The following is a 10,125-nucleotide window of genomic DNA, read 5'->3' on the forward strand; positions in this document are numbered from 1 at the left end:
GAGCAAACAATTTTGAGCTGAAACCTCAATTAGTTTCTCTGATGCAGCAAAACTGCAAGTTTTATGGACTTCCATCTGAAGATCCCTTTCAGTTCTTAACTAAATTCTTGCAGATATGTGATACTGTTAAGACTAATGGAGTAGATCCTGAAGTCTACAGGCTCATGCTTTTCCCATTTGCTGTAAGAGACAGAGCTAGAGTGTGGTTGGACTCTCAACCCAAAGATAGCCTGAACTCTTGGGATAAGCTGGTCATGGCTTTCTTAGCCAAGTTCTTTCCTCCTCAAAAGCTGAGTAAGCTTAGAGTGGATGTTCAAACCTTCAGACAAAAGGAAGGTGAATCCCTCTATGAAGCTTGGGAGAGATACAAGCAACTGACCAAAAAGTGTCCTTCTGACATGCTTTCAGAATGGACCATCCTGGATATATTCTATGATGGTCTATCTGAATTAGCTAAGATGTCATTGGATACTTTTGCAGGTGGATCCATTCACCTAAAGAAAACGCCTACAGAAGCTCAAGAACTCATTGACATGGTTGCTAATAACCAGTTCATGTACACTTCTGAGAAGAATCCTGTGAGTAATGTGACGCCTCAGAAGAAGGGAGTTCTTGAAATTGATACTATGAATGCCATATTGGCTCAGAATAAAATATTGACTCAGCAAGTCAATATGATTTCTCAGAGTCTGAATGGAATGCAAGCTGCATCCAACAGTACTCAAGAGGCATCTTTTCAAGAAGAAGCTTATGATCCTGAGAATCCTGCAATTGCAGAGGTGAATTACATGGGTGAACCATATGGAAACACCTATAATCCCTCATGGAGAAATCACCCAAATCTCTCATGGAAGGATCAACAAAAGCCTCAACAAAGCTTTAATAATGGTGGAAGAAACAGGTTTAGCAATAGCAAGCCTTTTCCAACATCCACTCAGCAACAGACAAAGAACTCTGAACAAAATACCTCTAATTTAGCAAACTTAGTCTCTGATCCATCTAAGGCCACTGTGAGTTTCATGAATGAAACAAGGTCCTCCATTAGAAATTTGGAAGCACAAGTGGGCCAGCTGAGTAAAAGAATCACTGAAACCCCTCCTAGTAATCTCCCAAGCAATACAGAAGAGAATCCAAAAGGAGAGTGCAAGGCCATTGATATAACCATCATGGCCGAATCCAAGAAGGAAGGGGAGGATGTGAATCCCACGGAGGAAGACCTCCTGGGACATCCAGTGATCAATAAGGAGTTTCCCTTTGAGGAACCAAAGGACTCTGAGGCTCATCTAGAGACCATAGAGATTCCATTAAACCTCCTTACGCCCTTCATGAGCTCTGATGAGTATTCCTCTTCAGAAGAGAATGAGGATGTCACTGAAGAACAAGTCGCCAAGTTCCTTGGTGCAATCATAAAGCTGAATGCAAATCTATTTGGTAATGAGACTTGGAGAGATGAACCTCCCCTGTTCACCAATGAACTAAATGCATTGGATCAACTGAGATTGCCTCAGAAGAAACAGGATCCTGGAAAGTTCCTAATACCTTGTACCATAGGCACCATAACCTTTGAGAAGGCTCTATGTGACCTAGGGTCAGGAATAAACCTCATGCCACTCTCTGTAATGGAGAAATTGGGAATCTTTGAGGTACAAGCTGCTAAAATCTCATTAGAGATGGCATATAATTCCAGAAAACAGGCTTATGGACAAGTAGAGGACATATTAGTAAAGGTTGAAGGCCTTTACATCCCTACTGATTTTATAATCCTAGATACTGGAAAGGATGAGGATGAATCCATCATCCTTGGAAGACCCTTCCTAGCCACAGCAAGAGCTGTGATTGATGTTAACAGAGGTGAACTAGTCCTTCAATTGAATGAAGACTCCTTTGAGTTTAAAATTCAAGGGCATCCTTCTGTAAACATGGAAAAGAGGCACAGTAAGCTTCTCTCAAAACAGAGTCAACCAGAGCCCCCACAGTCAAACTTTAAGTTTGGTGTTGGGAGGCCACAACCAAACTCTAAGTTTGGTGTTGAACTCCCATATCCAAACTCTAAGTTTGGTGTTGGGAAATCTCAACAATGCTCTGAACATCTGTGAGGCTCCATGAGAGTCCATTGTCAAGCTATTGACATTAAAGAAGCGCTTGTTGGGAGGCAACCCAATATTTATTTAATTATATTTTTTATTAGTTATATGTCTTCATAGGTTCATGATCATGTGGAGTCACAAAAACAACTGAAAAAATTGAAGAAAAATCAAAAACAGCATAAAAAAATAGCACACCCTGGAGGAGGAGCTTACTGGCATTTAAACGCCAGGAAGAAGCATCTGGCGTTGAACGCTAGAAACAATCAGCATCCTGGCGTTCAGATGCCAAGAATGCACACTGAGGAAAGCTGGCGCTGAACGCCAGAAACAAGCATAAAACTGGCGTTCAATGCCAGAAACATGCTGCATCTGGGCGTTGAACGCCCAGAACAAGCATCAATTCGGCGTTTAAACGCCAGAATTGCATGCAAAGGCATTTTACATGCCTAATTGGTGCAGGGATGCAATTCCTTGACACCTTAGGATCTGTGGACCCCACAGGATCATCTCAGCATCTGTGGACCCCACAGGATCCCCACCTACCACCACTCACTCTCTTCCCTCTTCTCAATGTTCATCCTCTCTACCCAATAAACACTCTTCCCCAAAACTCTTCACCAATCACCTCAATCTCTCTTCCCTATCACCACTTCACCACTCACATCCATCCACTCTTCCCCATAAACCTACCTCATAAACTCCACCTACCTTCAAAATTCAAAATTAATTTCCCACCCAAACCCACCCTATATGGCCGAAACTAAACCCCCTCCCCTCCCTATATAAAACCCTCTATTCTTCCTCATTTTCACACAACACAAACCTCTTTTCCCCTTCTTGGCCGAACCCTCTTCTCCCTCCTCTCCTCCATATTTTCTTCTTCTTCTTCATCTATTCTTTCTTCTCTTGCTCGAGGGTGAGCAATATTCTAAGTTTGGTGTGGTAAAAGCATAAGCTTTTTGTTTTTCCATTACCATTGATGGCACCCAAGACCGGAGAATCCTCTAGAAAAGGTAAAGGGAAGACAAAAGCTTCCACCTCCGAGTCATGGGAGATGGAAAGATTCATCTCCAAAGCTCATCAAGACCACTTCTATGATGTTGTGGCCAAGAAAAAGGTGATCCCTGAAGTCCCTTTCAAGCTCAAGAGAAATGAGTATCCGGAGATCCGACATGAAATCCAAAGAAGAGGTTGGGAAGTTCTAACAAACCCCATCCAACAAGTCGGCATCCTAATGGTTCAAGAGTTCTATGCCAAAGCATGGATCACTAAGAACCATGATCAAAGTAAGAACCCGAACCCAAGGAATTATCTCACCATGGTTCGGGGGAAATACATAGATTTTAGTCCGGAAAATGTGAGGTTGGCGTTTGACTTGCCTATAATGCAAGGAGATGCACGCCCCTACACTAGAAGGGTCAACTTTGATCAAAGGTTAGACCAAGTCCTCATGGACATATGTGTGGAAGGAGCTCAATGGAAGAATGACTCAAAAGGCAAACTGGTTCAACTGAGAAGACTGGACCTTAAGCCTGTAGCTAGAGGATGGTTGGAGTTCATCCAACGCTCCATCATCCCCACTAGCAACCGATCTGAAGTTACTATGGATCGGGCCATCATGATTCATAGCATCATGATTGATGAGGAAGTAGAAGTTCATGAAGTCATCTCCCTTGAACTCTACAAAATAGCCAAAAAGTCCTCCCCCTTGGCAAGGCTAGCTTTCCCTCATCTTCTTTGCCATCTATTTACTCAGCTGGAGCTTTCATAGAAGGAGACATTCCCATTGAGGAAGAGAAGCCCATCACTAAGAAAAGGATGGAGCAAACAAGAGAGCCCACTCATGGAGCTCAAGAAACGCATGAGGAAGCTCACCATCAAGAAATCCCTGAGATACCTCAAGGGATGCACTTTCCTCCACAGAATTTTTGGGAGCAAATCAACACCTCCCTAGGGGAATTAAGTTCCAACATGGGACAATTAAGGGTGGAACATCAAGAGCACTCCATCATCCTTCATGAAATTAGAGAAGATCAAAAAGCAATTAGGGAGGAGCAACAAAGACAAGGAAGAGACATAGAAGAGCTCAAGGACATCATTGGTTCCTCAAGAAGAAAACGCCACCATCACTAAGGTGGACTCATTCCTTGTTCTTAAATTCTCTGTTTTTTGTTTTCTTTATGTTAAGTGCTTATCCATGTTTGTGTCTTATTACATGATCATTAGTATTTAGTAACTTTGTCTTAAAGTTATGAATGTCCTATGAATCCATCACCTCTCTTAAATGAAAAATGTTTTAATTCAAAAGAAGAAGAAGTACATGTGTTTCGAATTTATCCTTGAACTTAGTTTAATTATATTGATGTGGTGACAATACTTTTTGTTTTCTGAATCAATGCTTGAACAGTGCATATGTCTTTTGAAGTTGTTGTTTAAGAATGTTAAATATGTTGGCTCTTGAAAGAATGATGACAAGGAGACATGTTATTTGATAATCTGAAAAATCATAAAAGTGATTCTTGAAGCAAGAAAAAGCAGTGAATACAAAGCTTGCAGAAAAAAATGGCGAAAAAAATAAATAAATAAATAAATAGAAAAAGAAAAAGCAAGCAGAAAAAGCCAAAAGCTCTTAAAACCAAAAGGCAAGAGCAAAAAGCCAATAACCCTTAAAACCAAAAGGAAAGGGTAAATAAAAAGGATCCCAAGGCTTTGAGCATCAGTGGATAGGAGGGCCTAAAGGAATAAAATCCTGGCCTAAGCGACTAAACCAAGCTGTCCCTAACCATGTGCTTGTGGCGTGAAGGTGTCAAGTGAAAACTTGAGACTGAGCGGTTAAAGTCAAGGTCCAAAGCAAAAACAGAGTGTGCTTAAGAACCCTGGACACCTCTAATTGGGGTCTTTAGCAAAGCTGAGTCACAATCTGAAAAGGTTCACCCAGTTATGTGTTTGTGGCATTTATGTATCCGGTGGTAATACTGGAAAACAAAGTGCTTAGGGCCACGGCCAAGACTCATAAAGTAGCTGTGTTCAAGAATCAACATACTGAACTAGGAGAATCAATAACACTATCTGAATTCTGAGTTCCTATAGATGCCAATCATTCTGAACCTCAATGGATAAAGTGAGATGCCAAAACTATTCAAGAGGCAAAAAGCTACAAGTCCCGCTCATCTGATTGGAGCTATGTTTCATTGATAGTTTGGAATTTATAGTATATTCTCTTCTTTTTATCCTATTTGATTTTCAGTTGCTTGGGGACAAGCAACAATTTAAGTTTGGTGTTGTGATGAGCAGATAATTTATATGCTTTTTGGCATTGTTTTTAGTATGTTTTTAGTAGGATCTAGTTACTTTTAGGGATGTTTTTATTAGTTTTTATGTTAAATTCACATTTCTGGACTTTACTATGAGTTTGTGTGTTTTTCTGTGATTTCAGGTATTTTCTGGCTGAAATTGAGGGACTTGAGCAAAAATCAGTTTCAGAGGTAGAAGAAGGACTGCTGATGCTGTTGAATTCTGACCTCCCTGCACTCAAAGTAGATTTTCTGGAGCTACAGAACTCAAAATGGCGCGCTTCCAATTGCGTTGGTAAGTAGACATCCAAGGCTTTCCAGCAATATATAATAGTCTATACTTTGGCCGAGTTTAGATGATGCAAAAGGGCGTTAAACGCCAGTTCTACGCTGCAGTCTGGAGTTAAACGCCAGAAACACGTCACGAACCAGAGTTGAACGCCAAAAATATGTTACAACTTGGCGTTCAACTCCAGAAGAAGCCTCTACACGTGTAAACTTTAAGCTCAGCCCAAGCAACACCAAGTGGGCCCCGAAAGTGGATTTATGCATCAATTACTTACTTCTGTAAACCCTAGTAACTAGTTTAGAATAAATAGGACTTTTTACTATTGTATTAGACATCTTATGATTTTAGTTCGTCTTTGGATCATATTGATCACGTTTGGGGGCTGGCCATTCGGCCATGCCTGAACCTTTCACTTATGTATTTTTCAACGGTAGAGTTTCTACACTCCATAGATTAAGATTGAATGAATATCTCTTGGATCTCTTAATCAGAATCTTCGTGGTATAAGCTAGATTGATGGCGGCATTCATGAGATTCCGGAAAGTCTAAACCTTGTCTGTGATATTCCGAGTAGGATTCAGGGATTGAATGACTGTGACGAACTTCAAACTCGCGAGTGCTGGGCGTAGTGACAGACGCAAAAGGAGGGTAAATCCTATTCCAGTATGATCGAGAACCTCAGATGATTAGCCGTGCTGTGACAGAGCATTTGGACCTTTTTCACAAGAGGATGGGATGTAGCCATTGACAACGGTGATGCCCTTACATAAAGCTTGCCATGGAAAGGAGTAGGACTGATTGGATGAAGACAGCAGGAAAGCAGAAGTTCAGAAGAACGAAAGTATCTCTATACGCTTATCTGAAATTCTCACTAATGAATTACATAAGTATTTCTATCTTTATTTTCTATTTATTTCTCTTATTTATTTTCGAAAACTCCATAACCATTTGATATCTGCCTGACTGAGATTTACAAGGTGACCATAGCTTGCTTCATACCGATAATCTCCGTGGGATCGACCCTTACTCACGTAAGGTTTTATTACTTGGACGACCCAGTGCACTTGATGGTTAGTTGTGCGAAGTTGTGAAGTTATGTTTGGACCATGGTATTGTGCACCAGTTATTGGCGCCATGCCAGGGAGAGAATGAACAACAAATTTTACAACCTCAGAGTAACAATTTCACATACCACCAACCAAACCTCTCCATCTTCCAACAATCAAGTTGATGACCTTAGAGCCGCCATGGAGAAATGGGACGAGAGCAACAAGGCTCAATTTGATGCCTTGGGTGCTTAATTGGCTAACTTCACCAACATGCTTTCAAAGATGGCTATGTCAAACCAACCCTCAACCTCCAACAACACTACCAACCAACCCTCAAGCTCTTCTAATCTTCCATCCCAACCCCAACCAAACCTCAAGGGCAGTCTCAACGCCATCACTATACGGTCGGGGACTACATTGGAGGAGATACCTCCAAGGGTCATGGAAGACATTCATGAGGAAGAAGTAGTTATTGAAGCTCAACATGAAGAAGAGGAGATAGACAAAACGCATGAGGAAGAAGAAGTAAGCCTCAAGGAACCCAAGAGGAAAGCTATAGTGGATGAGTCCATTCCTATTCCATTCCCTTCAATGATGAAGAAAGTAAATAAAATGCCGGAATTTGATTTTAACATGCTCCAAGTGTTCAAGAAGGTTGAGGTAACCATACCCCTTCTTGATGCTATTCAACAAATTTCAAAGTATGCAAAATTTTTGAAAGACTTGTGTACACACAAGGATATGATTGGAGAGTTGAAGACATTATCCTTGGGTAGTTCAATGTCTTCCTTGATAGAACCTATTCCAAAGAAATATGGTAACCCTGGACCTTGTTTTGTGTCCTATTGTCTTGGTGGGCGCACTTTTTATGACGGTATGTGTGATCTAGGAGCTTACGTAAGCATCATGCCATTATCCATTTTTGCACGGTTGAATTTAGCTCCGTTAAAGAAGTCGGCGGCGAAGTTTGCCTTAGCCAATAAAAGTGTGATCACGGTGATAGGAATAGTCGAAGATGTACTTGTGGCGATCGAGGATTTGGTTTTTTCGGTTGACTTTTACATCCTTGAAATGCCTCTAATAGAAAATAGAAGCTCATCCTCCGTTCTACTTGGTAGACCCTTCCTTAGGACCTCTAAATTCAAGTTAGATGCCTTTACCGGCACATATTCCTTTGCGGTTGGAGACAACACTATCAAGTTCAATTTGGAAGAAGCCACGAAGCATCCTCCCAAAGAGCATTCCGTTCTCCGATGTGATGTAATTGATGAAGTGGTGGCGAAAGTGCAAGAAGAAGACCACAAAAACATATGCTACCCTATTGTTGAAGAGACGGATGACCAAAAGGATGAAAATGAAGAAATTGTTGAGAATGAACTATGTGAGCTTGATGAAAAGGATCCTCAGCTTGAGGCAAAGAGTGAACTAAAGCCTCTTCCATCTCATTTGAAGTATGCTTTCTTAGAGGACAACCAAAAGTTTTCGGTCATTATTACTAGTGAACTTTCGAGTGAAGAAGAAGAAAAACTCCTAGATGTTCTAAGAAGGTACAAGAAGGCAATTGGTTGGAGCCTATCTGATATTGTGGGGATTGACCCTCGCAAGTGCATGCATCGCATATTTCTCCAAGAGGGAGCTAGGCCGGTTAGGCAACCGCAAAGAAGGCTCAACCCAACTATCCTCGATGTGGTAAAGAAGGAGGTCACTAGGCTACTTGATGCGGTATCATCTACCCAATTTCTGACAGTGAATGGGTGAGCCCGGTCCAGGTTGTTCCCAAGTAATCGGGCATCACTGCGGTTAAAAAGGATGATGGAGGAGTGGTCACCAAGAGAGTACAAAATGCGTGGCACGTGTGCATCGACTATAGAAGATTGAATGCCGCTACAAGAAAGGACCACTACCCTTTGCCCTTTATCGATCAGATGTTGGACCGTATGGCAGGTAAATCCCATTATTGCTTTCTTGATGGATTCACTGGTTACATCCAGATTCACATTGCTCCTGAAGATCAGGAAAATACCATATTCACTTGTCCTTTTGGCACCTTTTCCTACAAAAGGATGCCATTTGGACTATGTAATGCACCTGCTACTTTTCAGCGGTGTATGACGAGTGTCTTTTCTGATCTAATGGAGAATCGTCTGGAAGTCTTTATGGATGACTTCAGTGTTTATGGAACTTCAGTTGATTGTTGCTTAGAGAACTTGGCCAAAGTTTTAGCTAGATGTGTTGACATTAACCTTGTCTTAAATTTTGAAAAGTGTCACTTTATGGAAAGACAAGGTATGGTGTTGGGACATGTAGTTTCTCATGAAGGCATTTCAGTAGACCCGGCCAAGGTCGATATTATCACCACTTTATCTCACCCCTCATCTGTGAGGGAGGTCCACTCATTTTTAGGCCATGCAGGATTCTACAGGCGCTTTATCAAAGATTTCAGCAAGATTGCTTTGCCATTGTCGCACCTACTCCAAAAAGTTGTGGACTTTGAGTTTGACAGTGAATGTGTGAAAGCGTTTGAAGAGCTAATGAGAGTTCTTACCACAGCACCGATTGTGCGAGGCCCCAATTGGACGTTGCCATTCGAGATAATGTGCGATGCGTCAAACCATGCTGTAGGTGCCACGCTTGCACAATGCGATGGTAAACTCCCTCATGTCATTACTTACTCTTCTAAAACACTGGATGCAACACAATCCAATTATACCACTACTGAAAAGGAACTCATAGCTATTGTTCATGCTTTAGATAAATTCAGATCTTATTTGCTAGGGTCAAAGATAGTGGTATACACGGATCATGCAGCTTTAAAGTACTTATTGAGAAAGAATGAGTCAAAGCCTAGACTCATACGTTGGATCTTGCTTTTGCAAGAATTCGACATTGAGATTAGGGACCGAAGTGGGTCTCAAAACCTGGTTGTGGATCATTTAAGCCGCGTTGAGAATTTAAAATTTGACCCATTTCCGATCAATAACTCATTCCCATTGGATAGTTTGCATGCTGTGTCGGATAGTTTTCCTCGGTTTGCCCCAATGGCGAACTACTTGGTTGCAAAACTCTTCCCTCCCAACTATTCTAAACACCAAAGGGATAAGTTGAGGAGTGATTCCAAATATTATATTTGGGATGACCCTCCCTTGTGGAAGAGCGGAGTGGACCAAGTGACTCAAAGATGTGTCCCAGAATCTGAAATCCAACCCATTCTTGAAGCTTGCCATTCGTCCGATTATGGTGGCCACTTTGGCCCACAAAAGACCGTTAAAAAGGTGTTGGATTGTGGATTCTGGTGGCCAACCTTATTCAAGGATGCTAATCGGTTCTATGTGTCTTGCCATCAGTGTCAGAAGTAGGGAAACACATCCCAAAGGGATGAGATGCCTTAGCAACCTATGTTGTTCTAT

The 10,125-nt window shown here is 41.6% G+C and overlaps 1 non-coding gene across 1 annotated transcript; it reads right to left on the reverse strand.

Moving 5' to 3' along the window:
• Window positions 1–296: 296 nt before the first annotated feature.
• LOC148564810 (small nucleolar RNA R71) lies at window positions 297–404 on the reverse strand. Its single transcript, XR_015884508.1, has one exon. It is a non-coding gene; the product is annotated as a small nucleolar RNA R71 (small nucleolar RNA).
• Window positions 405–10,125: the final 9,721 nt, after the last annotated feature.

This window comes from Arachis ipaensis, chromosome B5, assembly GCF_059453495.1.
Source record: "Arachis ipaensis isolate K30076 ecotype BB chromosome B5, ASM5945349v1, whole genome shotgun sequence".
Classification (NCBI taxonomy): domain Eukaryota; kingdom Viridiplantae; phylum Streptophyta; class Magnoliopsida; order Fabales; family Fabaceae; genus Arachis; species Arachis ipaensis.